Here is an 18,697-nt window from a genome sequence, read left to right on the forward strand (position 1 = left end):
CTCTACTTTGACTTAAACTAAATTATCTCAGAAGTTAAAACTTTGAGATTTTCTGTGGTTTTGTGAAGTCACTTATTCCTTAGTATAAATAATTTAATATGTAATTCCTCCCTGGAATGTTTTCATTTTAAAAAGAGCACACGCAAGAGGACAAAAAGAAATATATGTCTAATGATGGCATGTGGATTGGAGAAACATTCTGACAGAGGGAGACCTCAAATCATGCCATATAAGCAAAGTTCTGCCTATGGGTAGGGTTATACTGATGTAAGTGAGCAAACATTTGAGTTAAAACATGTCAGATGGTGCTTAAATTTGGATGGGTGAGATAACTAAAGAATTTAAGTGGAAATAAATCCTGAGAAAATGTGAAAAGAGACCTAGAAATCAGTTTACTGTGGGGCTGATGCATTTAAACTGTTCTCTCAGCCTAATACCTTACATTTCAGCACTTAGATTATAAACAACATTATATTTGAGGTATAACAAATGGGTATAATAAACTACCAATGTGTAAGCTTCTCTTAACAATAGTAGTTTACCATAGTCAGAATGGCTGAAGTAATTAATATGCTCTAAGCCACATTGTGTATAACACTATTTAGAAAAAGCACAACAAATTTATCAGGCCACAAAGTGAAATCTAACCTGTTGTCCCTTAATTCCAAATACACTACATTTTGAAGATATATGGTATTTATTTGCATTTTTTCCCTTGCTAGTGCAAATTTGAATCTTAACTATATACTCTTTCTTTCTTTTTTCCCTTCCCGGTTTCCCCCTTTTTTTTTTTTGCCTTTACCTCTTTCCACTACCTTCTTTCCCTTTTTACTCTCTCTCAACAGCTCTCTTCAGTTTTTTATTGCTTAAGAGGCCAGAGCTCACTTTGTCACTTGGCTTTGCAGTGGAGGGCTCCTATAAAGCCAGCTGAATAATTCACAGAAGATCCACCGTTTTGGTGAGTGGAATCATAGTTACAGTTTTTGTGTTTTGTTCTGCCTCAAGTTGTGTTTGCATTGTTGACGAAAGTGCTTCCATACAGGGCACAAAATAGTACTTTTACAGATCTCAGCAGGAAAATACCATTTTTTCCCCCTTCATTTAAAAAAAATTTTGCGTGTGTTTGTTGAGAAAGTAATTTGTACTAAGGTTTTTTTCTTAGCAGAATCTTGCTTTCCTCTTTCTCCTGGTGCAATTGAGCCACTTCAGAATGCTTTAGTCTCACCCCTACCCATTATCTTCCTGGCTGGAGTTTGGTTGTGTCAGGTTCTCTCATTAGTTGTTACTTCATTCCTCCCTTTTGATTATCCATCCTTCTCCCCAACAAAAGTCTTATTTAATATATCTATATGGAAAATTGAAAGGGAAAATCAGTTTGAAGGAGGTAACTCAGTCGTTATCAGTCTCTATGCATAGTACGAAATAGAAGCCCACCATTTGAATGTGTTTAAAAAAAAATGGACTCTTGGTGTTTCGCAATCCTCCGATGCGATAAGATTAGGATACAAAGCCTGACAGGAAGATACCTGCAAAAATGCTTATAAATGCTTTCACTTCCAGAAATGAGTTTTCCACTTCTACACTTTCATAAATATCAGTCACATATTTGAAATCTCATCTATGGGTATCTCATGGAAATGTTGCAGTTATGTTACCATCGTGTTTCTCACTTTGCCTAATATATCAGTTGAATAATACCCCATGGAAAACTTATTAATGTGAATGGCACAGTCTGGACCTGCAAGCCAAGGAGGTTCAACACTGTGGGAGGAAATCACTAAATCAGTAAGAACATAGATTATATGAATATGAATTCCATACATATGAATGGGAACATATGAATTCCATACAACTTTTCAGACCCTGAATTCTTTATTTTATAAATGACCTCACTCAGGTAAGGTGAAAATTCTTATCACTTAGACAAAAAGGTTATCAGCTTACTGTATTGCATTTTAAGTAAAATCTTCATGTTAAAATTAAGCTTATGTAAAGAAGGTAACAATTGTACATCACTGTCATCATTGTACTATAAACATTCTAATGAATTAATAACTAAAACTCAATTATAATGAATAAATTAGATATTTAGAAACAAACGACAAATGACAACAATATTCATATTTGATTCTATTAGATTGCACATTACATGAAGCCAGAATATGTCTTAATTGTATCCCCCACTATAACCAAGTCTAACAATTTTTACACACAAGGAAGATACTAAAAACCGGTTAAGTGGATGAATGAATTTTGCTAACACAATTGAAGTTCTTGCGGGGGGCCGGGGGGGGGGAAGGAACAAAACCTGTTCCAGCTTTTATACCTAAATTGGGAAAACATTATTTACTGAATTAATTTGATTAGCAAACTGTTCTTTTCAATAGCTAGTGTAAAGGCAAGCTTTTCACCCACCTTCTCTAAATGATCACATAATTTTTTAATCTAATTTAAGAAAGTTTTACTATAGAATGAAGAGTTTTACACAATCCAAAGTATAATAATTCTTTATGGGTAAAAAAAAGAGAAAAAACATTTCTTTCTTTCTATATGAAACTTAATGTCATTGATCTGATGTCCTAACAAGGTCTGCTGCTTTGAGGTAACTGTACCACAATATCAGGATAGTAATATGCATAACATCCATATACACACACATATATATGTAGACACAACTAGAATATAATACCAATAATTTTATTCTTATATATGCATATATTTATATATGTCGATGTTGCTGTTTGTCTTTGTTTTCAAAGACCAATGACCTCACAAGTGATGTTTTGACTCGTTTATGAATTGGATTTAAGTGAGGCAGCATTTTTCTGAATTATCCAAGTCCAGTGGCAATATACAAGTCAAAAGGATTGGCAATGGCCTGGAATGTAGTAGAGGAACTTGCATTTTGATGTTAGACTCAGCTCCAAACAATCCACAACTTCTGCTTCAGCCATTCTACAGGGGAAGATTTCACCCACTTGGAGTACACATCCCTCTAACTCATGGACAGGTTTCAGGCTTTTCAGGTGTCCTTAACCTGTGTCCTGATTGTTGGGGCAGTTTACCAGCATGTGGCCCCTCTGCTGTAGCTTCTTGGAGCTACAGGTAAGAGTTGGGTGAAGGTAAACACCAAAGTTGGATGAGCAGCCTTGAAAAATGCTCAGCAGGCCCTCACACTATTCCCCCCTGAACACTCCTTACTCAGATATACATTCATAATACATATAAATACACATATACATAGGTATATACATATATACTACTAAACAAGTAGTTTTGGATAATTTAATTTGGGCATTATATATATGTATGACACACATTTATGTGGAGATAAATAGGTATGTTTGTGTGTATGTATATATATATATACATACAGGATATCAATATATATATATATATATATATGATATCAATATATACACACACACACACACACACACACATATATATATATATATATATATATATATATATATATGTGTGTATGTGTATATATATTTTGATATCTTGGGTTGATATCTTACCAAAGCCTGCTGCTTTAACACAGCTAAACCACAGTACCAAGAAATTCATAAGACATCATTCTGTCTAAATTTATCTATCCATTTATCTATCATCAGCCAAATGCATCCATCCAAAGCTACATTTGTTTCTATAACAATCCATATCTCTCCATATAGAGATAGATGTAAATTTGGATGGATGCAGTTAGACAATAGAACTTCTCTATCTCTCTCTATATAGCTCTATATATCTAAGATCTAGATAGATAGAAAGATTAATCTTTTTTTTATTTGGGTGATAGATTGATCTATCTGAATAGATAGGTATATGCATGTATTTTGAGAGAAATAGCTATAAATATATAGATAATCTATTCCTGAGATAGTAGTTATGTAGTAATATATAGTAATTATGTTTGGGCTATATATGTAATTATAAATATAATTATTTCTTATTAATGGAAAAATATATAATCAAACAAAAAGCATTTATTAAGCACATACAATGTACCAGCCACTATGTTAAGTTCTGAGAATTTTTTAAAAAGGTAAAATACAATCTCTGCCCTTGAGAAACTCACAGTATAACAACAGAGACAACAAGTAAATAAATAAATACAGTAAGCTATATATAGGATAAATAGGAAATAATTTACAGAGAGAAAGTACTAGAATTAAGAAGAATTAGGAAAGGCTTCCTGTAAAAGGTAGAATTTTATTTGGGACTTGAGGGAAGCCAGGGAAGGGAGGCAGAGATGAGAATGGAAAATTTTCCAGACATGAAGAACAAGCCTGAGAAAATACCTGAAGCCAACAAATGGAATGTCTTGTTTCTGAAACTAGAAGGAGGCCAGTGTTACTCAACTTGGAGTACTTGAAAAACTGTAAGGTATAAAAAGACTACAAGTGTGTGGGGGAGGGTGTGGGGTGCTGGTGTAAAAAGCCAGATTATAAAAAGGGCTTTGAAAGCTAAACATGGGATTTGGGATCAAAGAAAGATGAAAGTGACAGGGAACTACTGGAGTTCATTGAGTGGGATGTTCATGTGACATGATTGGGTCTATACTAAGAAAATCAGTTTAGTAATTGAATATAGAATAGCTGGGGTGGAGAGATACTTGAGACAGGCCACCTGAACATCAAGCTACTTCAGTAGTCCAGGTGTGAAGTGATGTGACCCTCGTGGCAGTGTGAGAGGGGAAAGGGATGTATTTCAGAGATGCTGCAAAGGTGAAATCACAAGATCTTGGCAACTGACTGGATGTCATGGTGGGAAATAGTGAGGCATCTCTATATAGCTTTAATATATATATATATATATATATATATATATATATATATATATATATATATATTTAGTCCTTATATATTTCTTCTTTAATTATAGAAGTGAGTCTTTTTTGTTCTTCCCTCATAACTCTTTAAATGTGTAACTGTATACATTAAGAACTCATAAACAAAGCAATTGCTAACTTTCCTAAATTTCTATGATGAACTGCCAGTGACTCAAACATATACTATTATTACAGTGAGTAATTCTTTATCCATCACAGTGGTAGGGTGGGAAAAGTATTGAATTTGAGTCCTGCTTTTATTATTAGCACTTGGGTGAACACAAGCAAGTAACCTAACTTTTCTAGTCCTGTCTTCACTTCTGTATAAATTAAGACTTTAGACAAGGTGATCCCTGATTCCTTTCAGCTTTAAATGTGACCCTATGGTCATCTATAAGCAGTTACTGAGCATTTATTATGTATCAGGGAAACTGATTGGGAGTCACAAAGAGCCATTGGTCATAATCCTTGCCCTGGAGTCAGGAAGACTCATCTAAATGATTTGAAATCTAGTTTTAGACTCTAAATGGTGAGCAAGCCACTTGACTCTATTTGCCTCAGTTTCCTTATCTAGGAAGTTAGTCGGAGACTAAAATGGCAAATCATTCCAGTATCCCTGACAATAAAATGAGATCACGAAGAGACAAACACAACTAATCATTTTTAAAAGGTTATAATCTAGTGTGGGAAATATGACATATACATGAAATAATAACTATACACACAAAATTGCATATACTATTAATCAAAAAAGTTATATTAAGTATCTGCTATGTGCTGGTATTGTGAATAAAAGGAATTCCTTGTTTTTTAAGATCTTCTGTTCTATCAGAGGTGATCATATATGTGTATGTGTGCATAATATGTTATATACAATATATATGTTTGTAGGTTCACAGATGTGTATGCATACCTATGCTTATGTGGATATATTGTTGTTTTTCTGTTATATTTATATTTTCATGACCTCATTTGGAGTTTTCCTGGCAGAGATATTAATGTGTCTTGCCATTTTCTTCTGCAGCTCATTTTATCAATGAAGAACTGAGGCAAACAGGGCTAAATGACTTGCCTAGGTTCACATAGATAGTAAATGCCAGAGGCCAAGAGTTGAACTCAGGAAGATGAATTTTTCTGATTCCAAATTCAGTGATCTGTCCATAGCAGCTCATGTAGATATATAATTATACAAAAAATAAAGACAAAGTAATTTGGAGAATTAGTGGAATTAGTAAATCTGGGTGAATTAGTGGATAGTAATTGGGCTTGAAATAGAAAAATCTGAGTTCAAATCTAACCTCATACCCTTATTAGCTAGTCACTTAAACACTCTTTGCCTTAATCTACTGAAGAAGGAAATTTTGCAAACTCCTCCAATTATCTTTGCCATGGACAGTATGGTCCACAAGATCACAAAGAGTCAGACATGAGTGGATGACTGAACAACAGCAATTTGGTGGAAGAAGTGTTAATAGCTATGGAGACTAGGAAAAGTTTCATGTACAAGATATTATTTTAGCTAAATTTTGAATAAAATAAGTGACTATTAAGAAGGAGAAGTAGTGCATCCACTCCAATAGGACACAAAGAAAGGAGATAATGGACCCCCTGACCTTGGTAGAATGCCAGAAGGAAAATGTCGTATGACAAAGTCAGAAAGATAGGCTGGGATCAGATTGGAAGCCAAATACAGGAGTTTTTATATTATCCTAAAGGCGACAAGGAAACATTGGGATTCATTGAATAGGGAAGTGACATGATCAAGCTTGTCATTTAAGTAGGTCACTGTAGCAGTTATATGGCAGAATAAATTGGAGAGAAGGGACTTGAGGCAGGGAGGTCAATTAAAAAGCTGATGTAGTAATCTAGATAAGGAGACTAAGGGCCTCCAACTAGAGCAGGTACTATATAGTAGAAAAAATGAAATGGAAATGTTTAATGCTAAATCAGTAGTACAGTACAGAAGAGATAATAATCATTGTGACATTGGGAGTTGGCAGAAGGAGGGATGAAGTGAAATGTGAGTAGAATGGTAAGGGTTAGTGGTAAGGCTTCATGAAGAGATGGACTTTTACCTAGAGCTTTTGGGAAGGTTAATATTAGACAAGTAAGAAACGAGTTTTGCAAAGTATTTACCTAATACCTATATTAATTCTAAAAATCATATGAGGTGATTGCTATTTTTTTATTATTATAGCTTTTTATTTACAAGTTATATGCCTGGGTAATTTTATAGCATTGACAAATGCCAAATCTTTTGTTCCAATTTTTCCCCTCCTTCCCTCCATCCCCTCCCCTAGATGGTAGGTTGATCAATACATGGTAAATATGTTAAAGTATAAATTAAATACAATATTAGTATACATGTCCAGTTATTTTGCTGTACAAAAAGAATAGACTTTGAAATAGTGTACAATTAGCCTGTGAAGGAAATCAAAAATGCAGGTGAACTAAAATAGAGGGATTGGGAATTCAATGTACTGGTTCATAGTCATCTCCCAGAATTCTTTCACTGTATGTAGCTGGGTCAGTTCATTACTGCTCCATTGGAACTGATTTAGTTCATCTCATTGTTGAAGAGGGCCATGTCTATCAGAATTGATCATCATATAGTATTGTTGTTGAAGTATAATAATGTCTCCTGGTCCTGCTTATTTCACTCAGCATCAGTTCATGTAAGTCTCTCCAGGCCTTTCTGAAATCATCCTGTTGGTCATTTCTTACAGAACAATAATATTCCATAATTTTCATATACCACAATTTATTCAGCCATTCTCCAATTGATGGATATTCACTTACTTTCCAGTTTCTGGCCACTATAAAGAGGGCTTCCATAAACATTCTTGCACATATAGGGGTGATTGCTATTTTTATCTCCATTTTCCTCTATGATAAACTGAGGCTGAGAGACAATAAGTGATTTGTACAGGGAGACATAGCTGTTAAGTCTTTGAGGTTACATTTGAACTTATGTCTTCACAGCTTCAAGTCCAATACTTTAATCTATGTCCTGCCTTCTAAATATGGGGCATTCTGGAGCCCCATAGTTGTTGATGTTCTCTAGATTTTGAAATTCTTTTGTATAGTCTTATATTTCTTTATCTGTATATGTGTTTTGCCCTCCTCCATACCATCTCCCAAGTGTAATATAATTCCTTTGAGGATAGAAATCATTCAACTTTTGATTTTTTCAGTAGGATTTAGCATTATCTGGAAGCAAGTATAGAGTAATAGGGTCAGAGATCCCTAAAGGAATCAAAATTCTCTAATTCTTTATCTAGCAATCATTCCCTAGTATTCTCTTACCTTAATTACCCTAATAAGTTTGCTGATAAAATGTCAACATGTTGTATGGTAAGTACTTAGATCATAACTAAGATCATAATTTTTGGGGAGAAAGAAGATAGATACAATTTCTGACATCTATTCCAATTATTTATTGTAAAAAAGGTAAACTGAGGCACAAAGTTCCAAAACATGATCAATTTATTAATAAAACATCATAGTGTCTTAGGATAACTTCATTGGTTACATAGCTGAAAGGAGGAAGATAATATGATTGGCTACATTTTGGAAATGAGGAACTAGCAATGATTCTCCCCCTTTTGTCCTGTGATTAAAAATTGCTTGTGCAAAATAGGGGGTCTGGACTTTTTGAACTGCAAACTAAATAGCCTTCCAGGATATCTTGGTGGTTTATAGATACTGGGTAAGACGCTCTAATATCCATCCAAGGTAAACCGAATTCCTTGAGGCAAGAATAGAAGAATTATTACCAAGAGAACAATAAACTTAACTCATTACAGGTTATCTGAAATCTGAACTAAGTTTAGAGACAGAGAACCATGAGTTAACCAATTACAAGACAAAATCAACTGTGAATAGAATCAGTGAGAAAATGATGCAGAATTTATCTTGATCATTTTAAGAGTTTGGAAGAAATACAGAGATGTTATATTTGTTGAGATGGTTATATCTTGATCGAGACATATTATATTTGTAATACAATTCTTTAAGAGTCCAACAAAGGCAGTGCTGACTGTGAGGGATACAGAAAGGCTCAAGTGGAATAAATAGACTTGAAGGGCTGGATTTACTGCTCCCTTTATTTGGTGCCTTAGAAGAAGTCCCAAACTTGGAATACATTGAATTGGCTCAGTTCAGAAATGTTCTAAGTTGAATCCCTCAAGATTATGTTGATGGTACTTATAAAAGAATGTTACTAAAAACCAAAACAAAACAAATCAATAAAAGAATGATACCATCATTGTGGCATGGTGAAAAGTGTGTTAGACAGAAAGGTAGGAGTATCCTGGCTGTGAATCCTACCTTAGATATTTGCTGTTTGTTTGTTGTTGGCTTTTTGGCATTGGAATTGTAATTTCATTGATATAGTGAACTTCAGAAAAGGAACTGATGCCTGCAGACTGATGCCTGATCAACTATATAACATTTTGGAGAATTGCCTAGCTAATCTGTGCCAATGACTGGATCTGAATCTAGATCTTCCTGACTCTGAAGCTTGCTTTTTATTGTTTAAGCCAGGCTGAGTTGTCCTTAATAACATTGGCTCTAGTCATGTTACCACAGTAAGTAGTTAACCTCTCATAACAGATGTTTCTTCATCTGTTAAACTAGGATGATAATGCTGTAATGCCTAACTCATATTTATTCAATGAGATATATACAATGACTTTGTACAATGTATAAATATAGTGTTTAGCAAATGTTAAAGAATAAAAATATCATCTTTATCATATGCAAAATCAATTTTATTGATCCCTTCCATACTATCTCCCATTATTATGTTAAAACTGTTGCAAGTACAATCTTTACACAACAAGATCTGAAGATAATGTTTCCTTATCTTTACCAGTGTGACACAAGCTTTCTGAGGACAGGAATTGCTTTCTCTCTTTTTCTTTCTGTCCCTAGAGCACTGCACAATGCCTAATACATAGTAAGTGCTTCAAGTGCATTATGGTGAATGTTTGTTGGTGATGGATCATCATCATTACCATCATCTTTATTGTTATTATTATTATTTTTCTCTCACCATAACTGAACATAAACTGAGCAAAGTTAGGATAAGACAGTGTTTTCTCTGTCTGAACCGCCATCTCATTGATTTGGATATCTTAACCAGCTAGCCATATAAAAGAAATCTAGGAGAGAAATATTAGGAACTCCATCTCCTCATGGAAGCAGCTCATCATGGAAACAAGTTGGCATTCAGGTCTTACATTTTTGTGAGCCTTTCTAGGAAATAAATATGGACTCTCCTGACCCACTTTGAGAGAACAGTGTAACACTCTGCCTGCCCTCTGGTGTTCAGTTAGCATCTTGTTTTCATTCCTAATAAAATCAATTAAACTAGTTTCACAGGGTCACAGGAGAGTTTTGTAAACAAGAGCTAGTAGTGGCCCAAGGATTTCAGTTGGTTCCCCAGCCACCTCTTGCTTTTCTTTTCTTTTTCTTTTTTTTAAATACAGGCTTATTCCTGAAGTTTTAAACGCCACTTTTGTTGCCTCTTAGGAGACAGTTTCCTATGGTGTAAAGGTTTTCTTGCCAGGGATTTACCTTAAATGTTTTCTTGAGACCCCTCTTACTGGGTGTAACTTGGAAATACTAGTAAAAATGCATTTTATTACAAGCTAGGTTTAAGAAAATACCAATTTCAAAGCTCACAAATCCTACTGGAGCCACACCTGTGCTTAACAAAAATAGGGAAAGATTTGTAATCTTCATATGAGGAGGTATTCTGCCATTATATAGGATTAGGACTCTTGTACCACTTTTCACTGCTTAACACAATGAAAATAGAACAAGCTAAAAAGCACTCAAAAAAGAAAAGAACTAGGTTAGGGATAAGAAGGATCCTAATTTGGCCTAATTTTTTTTAAAAATGATTTATGATTAAAAAAAAAAAAAGCCGAGCTTAGTTTGTATTCCTCTTCATCCCATCTCTAATTCCTCTCACCTTATTACTTACATTTGTGTAGTGTACCTTAGGCTCATTATCAAACTACATTTAAAGTGATAATGAATTTGTCAGCCTAGTGAAGCTTGAGTAAGATGAAGAAGAAATTGCCCCACGTTAGAAGAGTTATGTTCTGTATTGATAGAATATCCTTCCTGATGAAATCAGATTGATGAATAATTGAATCATGTTGAAAGATGATGTGGTTCGAGAAAACAGTGTAGCATAAATTCAAAGGACCAATTTTCAAATTTTGCTTCTGCTACTTTGTAGCTAAATGACCATAAACAGGTCACCTTCCTTTGCTAAAGTTCAGTTTTCTTATCTGAAAAGTGGGGATGGTATAATTGTAATACTTATCTCACAGAGTTGTTGTGAGGCTCAAGAGAAACACTTTGCAAAATGTTAAACTGTATATAAAGTCCCAAACAAGTCATCACTTCTTAAATGAAATATATATATATATATATATATATATATATATATTTCTGCAGCCTCACTAAAGTAGAATAAAGTATGTTGATGATCACCTATTGGCAGGACAGGAGTTAATATTTGTAATCTTGTTCACCATTTATTTGTTCACATTGTGTTCACTTTATACTGATCACATAAAATATATCACCCTGGGTTTTAGGCAGAAATCTTTTTGGATGAGGTTTTATTTTATTTTTATTTTGGATGAGATGTTAAAGGAAACCATATTCCCATTTCTGAAATTCGTTTCTATGTAAATAAGCATGGGAATTAACAAGCAGGATATTAGGCTTGCTTCATATTACTAATGTTGAAGATGTCTACTGCTTAGGTTTTTGCCAGCCTGAGAAAACACTCTCTCATGCTTAAAGATAGCCTTTAAAATGAATACATTTGATTTTTTTTCCTGTATTGTTTGTTGTTTGCCTGACTCATTCACAAATACTATTTACAATTTTTTTTAATGTGACTTCCTCTCTTCTTCTAAGATGATTTCTTTGGCAAAATGTTTACTTGGAAATTTTAGCACTAAAATAGAAATGATGAAACCAGAATAATGTTATACTATTTGATGTTGAAATCAAATAATATTGTTATTAGTGACTCAAGTAACTATAAAAATGGAAGGCAAAGGGCAATATATAATATATATGTGTATATACATAGATATGTATCTATATATGCATATCCATACAGATATCTCTGTATATACATATCCATATGTCATTTCTAGTCATCTTGATCTACATCTTGCCACTGGACCCATATTATTCTGAAGGGAAACGTGAGGTGACCTTGTATAATCTTTTCAGTAAAATCCAAATCACTTAAATGGCATCACCTCCCCTATGGCTTGGTTCCCTTCCAAGAACAAAAGACAAAACAACAACAATATCCATACACACACAAACACACACACACACACACTCATAGTTTGTCCAAAGGGTGGAAAGGAACAAACGTTTATTAAGCTCCTACTCTGTCCAGAACTATATTAAGTACTTTAGCGATATTATCTCTTTTGATCTTTACAACAACTCTCTGAGATAGGTAATCTTATTATCCTCATTTTAGAGATGAGGAAACTAAGATATAAGTGACTTGCCCAAGAAGTTAGTATCTGAGACCACATTTGAACTGGTCTTCCTGACTGCAAAATCAATACTGTATCTGCTGTGCCACTAAAATGAGTTATATCTCATATAAAGAACCTATAATCGTCAAACCAGTTTTCTTTAATCTTCAAAGAATGAAATGTAAATGATATCAGTTTAACAATTTTTATTTTCACCAATTATATTTGACTTAAAAATATCACAATTATTCATTTAGTCAACTAGCATGCCCTATATGCCAGCTACTATGCTAAGTGCTGAGAAAGGCACAGGGAAAGGCAAAAAAATCATCTCTATTTTCAAGGAGCTCATGATCCCTTTTTGCCAAGTCTATTTAGAAATAATTGACAAAGTGGAAAATTTAGGCTTTCCCACTTGCTATTTTTATAAATATGAGTTGTTTGGGCCTCAGGCAGGACTAAATAATTTTTAAAGTCTATTTTAACCCCCATTACTATGACTTTGGGGTCACTTAGCCTTTGAACAAAAGGTAAAAAATATAATATAAAATGAATTTTTAATCTAAAGATTTCAGAAGTCTCTATGGATAACTGATAGGGGCATCTCCCTTTATTTTCACAAAGAAAACTAGACAGGTTAATAAGAGTTGAATTAAACTATTAAATTAATGCAAAAGAAGATGACAAAATATAAGAACTATTCTAGAAAATGGTTCATGAATCAATCTCCAAAACAATGTTTAGCGAAAGTTTGGAATAATAAAAAAAGCATTCTAATATATGCCTAGTTCAATAGAAAGAGAGTTACTTAGAAGATGAAAAGGTTACAATGTTGGATCAAGCTAAGGCAGATTAAAGTTGAGTATTGAAAAGTCAACAGACAGGAGCTAAAATATTAAAATATCTTTGGACAGGTCACCTATTTAAAATATTGTTAAATATTTGAATAGTATAGATAGTGGTAGCAATTTCATGCACTCAGTATGTCACAATCAAAATAGAAGTCAAAAACATATTTTATGATTAAAAATTCACATAAATATATTTTTCACTATTATTTGAATCAGAAACTATTTCCTAAGATTAAGATTCTCTTTATACAATATCCCCAGATTCCCTCTAATTACTTTTTCAGATTTTTTAATAATCTGATTTATTTATTATTATGTGTGTATATAAGAACTCAATAAACATTTGTTGAATGAATATGTTCATTTCAATAGGCACATACATACATTCCCCTATTTGTCATTAGAAGACGAGTATAATATATTGTCCTTGTCCTCCAGGATTTGGGTGATATATAAACATTAAATGTTAAAGAATAATGCAAAGACCACATTAAAAGGGCTGTCACAAAGCTATGATTAAGGTCATGTCAGTTGTACCCACTATATGGACTAAAGAAAGAAAAATTAACATTCCAAAGTGATCAGGGAAGACTTAATGAACTACATAGAGCTTTAGCTAGTATTATGGGATTTAAATAGGCAGACAAAAGTTAGTGCGCATTCTAGGGAGGGCAAATGATAGGGAAAAAATGGCTGGAATATAAATATCAAAGGATATTAAGGTTGTATTGATAGGGTTTAAAAACAATTTAAAATTAGTCAACAGCACTCTCAGAAAAGGTACCTGTGAGATTATTTGACTTAACTTGTTGATGAAAAGAAGCACGTTCTCTGTCGTTTTAATTTTTATATCCAAGTAGAGATCAAATTAGGCATGCAGTTTACCAAGTCCCCAGTCACCTAATATGCCTAAATCTTTACTTGGGAAGATTCTTAGCTCCTTATATCTGGGATAATCTTGAGAAGTATTTCCTAGCATGTAATTGTCGGACCCTGGGTAACCATCATCTATAATTTTCTTGACCTGTAGTAATGTCATGAAGTCCCTTTTTTTAGGCATAGTAATGTAGTAATTCAAGAATATTTCCATTTCTAATCTCAAAATGTTGGAATCATTTATATACATATATATATATATATATATATATATATATATAATTTTAAACTTGTCCTCACAATCTAAATGCTTTTTAGTCACTCCCATCATCACCTAAGGTAAAATTCAACCATGAGATAACCAGCTGGATTTATGCATCTTTCTGTCATTTTACATTCGGGATCTCCTTTGCTGCTCCTTACATATATTCTGGTATTCTGGCTCTGAATGTTGGTCAGTTGTCCTTAGCAACATTGATGGTCTCAGAAACAAAGCAATGTCCACAACTCGCTTAGTGACCCCAGTCAGGCTAACTGTTCCATTACAGAAGTGTTTTGTGGACCAGACATCATCAGTACACCATTTTATAGCCAATAGTGTTGGTTCTGTAACACAAGCAGAGACATGAAATTGATTCAAGGGGCCCAAAACACACTTGGATGTCACCCCTAAGAGGACTATTAAGGACTACAGACAAGGGAGTGACACTGACAACTGAGTTCTCTCAAAGAAACAAATCAGTCTTTAAATAGTAAGGAATCTAAGACAGAGTGCTAGCAGTTCAAAGGAAAGCGTGTCAGCAGGGCACTAGAGAGCAAAGAAATTATGCCCTAGTCTAGCGACATTGCTGTTTTAACAGGACATGAAGCAGGATGATTCATGAGACAAATAATTTTGTACTGGACTTTTTTCGGTGTTCAAAGGTAAGGTTGTCAGGGGGAATTGTTTCAGGGAAAAAAGTCTACTTCAGGTCTCTAATCTAACCCCTCTAGAGTTTTCACTTTAAATAAATGACAGAGCCAAATAACCATCTATTTGGATTTTGGTCTGTGAAATTATTCCTTCATAGGAGGATATGCTGAAACTTGATCAGCGATTGAGTGTGACCTTGGGTACTTGAGGACTCTGTCAACAGAAATCAAGTTTTGGTAAATTTTAGCAAACCTAAAGGTGATGAGTAGGAGCCTGACAGCAGATTGCATTTGTATCAACTAAGGCCTAACCTATTTAAGGTCAGAAAAACTTATCAAAACTTTGGCCTCTGGATGATGAATTTTTCTGTCCATGATGACTCATGAAACTGTTTACCAAGTTATAGAGGTGTTAATAATAGCATCTTTGGAAAGATTGCCCACAATGATTAAATCATGGATCTTCTGAAGTATGGAAAGATACAACTATTTTAGCTATGTTTCCTAATTCACATTTAAAAGTATTGACATATTTTGTGGAATGTGGATAATTTAAACATTAAAATTAGTTATTGTTATTTGTAAGAAAAATTTTTCATTGACAGTAAATATTAGACCCCAACTCAAATCTGTTATTTTGTAATCATGAATGCTGCTTTGATATAAAGAAGAAAGTTCTTTGACCTTGGAATGATCCCAAAAAGAAATTGAAGGGCTGAAAACAGCCATACTCAAATCAGGTATGAAAAAATGTCATCATGATGACTATATCCATTTACGGCCATAGCTCAAAATGAAAGCAGGAACAGTCAGTCCCTAGAGAACTAAGGCTAGAATCGATGAGCCAAAGATCTTGATTCATTTTCCAGACTTTCCCAGCTCTATTGTTAGAAATTTGGTTTCTAATTTAGACCCAGGACCAAGGAATCTGGATTTGGGGTTGAAAGGACAAATGTTACTTATCCTATTTACTGTCATATCCTCAGACAAAGGTTATAATTGTCCATTCCTCAGCAAGAGAAAGAACTCTCTACACTTCTGATTTTAAATGGATATCATAAATTAAGAAGACAGAGTGTGTTCCACTGTGGAAAAAAGCCAAATTAATCCCTCTTTGTTGATAGTGGGCCAGTTAGAGCAAAGGCATTTTAAACTATACAAACAAATTAGTGAAATTTGAGATGCATCATAATCAAAGCCCAGCATCCAGGTCAAGTTTTAAAAACACTACAAACATCAAAAAGAATAAACACCGAGCACTAGAATATGAATGCATAAATTAAGGATTTAGATCTTGCTGAGACCTTCTCTTAATTAAACCAGGTCATATACAAAGCATTTGATTACATATGGTTCATGAGGAAAACTAGTTTCAAGAGGTTAAAATGTTGCCTGGTTAGTACAATGTATGGGTCAGTCTTCAAGAAGCACAGAAGGAACTGCTGAGGGAACAAGTACCAGAAGCAAAGCAAATGTTAAGCTGTAAGACACTTATAAATTTAAAAAATATAAAACCACTTCACAGAGGTATTATATAAATCAGTAAAAATAAATGAAATTTCTAAGAGAGTGAAGAGGGCCAAGGACATAGTTTTGTGGAGTACTCTTGTTATTTTTGTTGTTAGGTAGGAACTGTAATGGAGGTGGTGGTGGTGGTGGTGATTGTAGTGATGTTGCTGATGGTGGTAGTAATTGTAGCAGCAGCACCAGTACTAGAAGGAAGAGTAAGGGGAGCATCAATAGTAATAAAGTAGAAGTCTGCCTGGGATTCTTATTAGGGATTCTAATTAGGAATTCTGTATGTTCTAATAGGAATCACTATTTTGATTAACTCAACTTAGCCTTTCATGACAATGTGTCACTGATAATTTCCTTTTTCAAAATGGGGGACCACTTTTGTGGTCTCCCACACAAAGAAGGCTAAAAAGCCTTTTCTCATCTCTCTTTGGTGTTCTTCATAGAATTTTGACTTGTGTGCTCTAATAGAGATTGGTGAAGCCAATTAATTAGTAATTGTGTATACATGTTCCTGTTATGTTTTTAATACAAATCATGATATATCTGAGAAGACTGGTGCTGGATTTTTGAATAAGAGGCAATATTCGATGTGAATCCTAATGCTGTCATTTATTATTTGTACAATCTTGGGCAAATATCTCAAGTACCTTCATTTTCCTCATAGCAGGGGGAGGGTTGGACTAAAGGAATTCTGATGATCCTTCCAGCACTGCATCCATGATACTATGAAAAATATGCTTTTTTTCAGTGCAATTTAAGCATAATTATATATACCAATTGCAGCCATCATTATTTTTGAACACTTATTATGTATATGGTAGTGCCATAAAGGATATGAATGATATGGTGGACAGAAAGAAGTTGGGGAATACCTTGTGGGAAGAGAGAGTATAGGAGCAGATTACATGCTGATTGAAGAAAAAAATAACTTACCAAGAATAGGGAGTATTATCATTCAGATAGAATTTCTATCATGTCACCACTAATAGCATCAGAGACTGCAAAATCTTTGAACTTGAGGTACCAGTAGAACATACTAGGGAAGATTCCCAAAGGAGATTGGAGATAGTTCAAACTCAGGTATTGAAGATTGATATTAAAAGTCACCTACCTACATAGCAAATAAGTGAGATTTCTAAGAGACTGAAGAAGGCCAAGAAAGTGCCCTTTTAGAATACCCTGAGTGAGTTTTGAAGGGGATGATGAACCAGGAAAGAAATAGAGGAAGAGCAATTAGAGATATAGAATAAAAATCGGGAGGAAAAAAAAAATGTGATATCAATTCTGAAGGCAAAAGAAGAGAAAGAATCCCTTAGATGAGAGTGGTTTGATGTCAAAAGTTTCAGTGATGTAAAGGAGGATGAAAACTGACAGAAGGCCATTGAAATTGGTGACCTTAGAGAGGTTATTGATGATCTTAGAGAAATTCTAATAGAATGGAGTAGATGGAAATCCATTTGAAAGGCTTTGAAGAGAAAAAATCTTGAGGAAATGGAGGCATTATATAAAGATATTTTCATTTAAATTCAGCAATAAAGGAGAGGAGAGAGATGAAATAGGAGGGAAGACTTTTTCAGCATTAGAAAGAACTCATCATGTTTATAGATATGAAGGAATCACTGCCAACACAAGTTTGAAGTTGCATGGGAGAAAGAAGATGACTTAGATCAAAATTTCTTTCTGGTGAGAGGGAATGGTGTCAAGGTTGCAGGTAGAAGAATTTCATCCAACATTTATATAGAACTTTAAGTTTGTGAGTAAATTATAAATTATTTTGCATATTCTCTCATTTGATCCTCACAATAACCCTGTTAAATAGGTTTTATTATTTTCATCTTACAAATGAGAAACCTGAGGCTGAGAAAAGTTAGACGCCTTTTCATAGTACCAAAGATAGTGAATATCTGAGTGAAGATTTGAACTGAGGTTTTTGGTAGGATATAAGAAGTATCTCTTCTGTATAATAAAAAAGGAAGAAGAGAAGAAGGTTGGTGCAGAGATTTTAGTAATAAGCAGGAGACTGGAAGCTAACTTAAGAGAGTGTCAGTCTCCTCTATAAAGCATGGAATTCCTTTGAGGGCTGAGAGAAGAAATTATTTGGAGTTTTGTGAGCAATGAGAAAAGGAATCAATAAAGATCAAGCAAAAGGATTGTCAAATAGTAGTGAGAAC

The 18,697-nt window shown here is 34.0% G+C and overlaps 1 protein-coding gene across 5 annotated transcripts in view; it reads left to right on the forward strand.

Moving 5' to 3' along the window:
• TENM2 (teneurin transmembrane protein 2) overlaps positions 1 to 18,697 on the forward strand; it is a 1,351,165-nt gene that overhangs the window by 108,804 nt on the left and 1,223,664 nt on the right. For all 5 annotated transcript variants that reach the window (XM_003756806.2, XM_031949416.1, XM_003756801.2 and 2 more), the window contains exon 2: positions 846 to 958. The gene's annotated coding sequence lies outside the window, so the exon portion shown is untranslated. The remainder of the gene's footprint in view (positions 1 to 845; positions 959 to 18,697) is intronic.

Source organism: Sarcophilus harrisii, chromosome 2 (assembly GCF_902635505.1).
Source record: "Sarcophilus harrisii chromosome 2, mSarHar1.11, whole genome shotgun sequence".
Taxonomy (NCBI): Eukaryota; Metazoa; Chordata; class Mammalia; order Dasyuromorphia; family Dasyuridae; genus Sarcophilus; species Sarcophilus harrisii.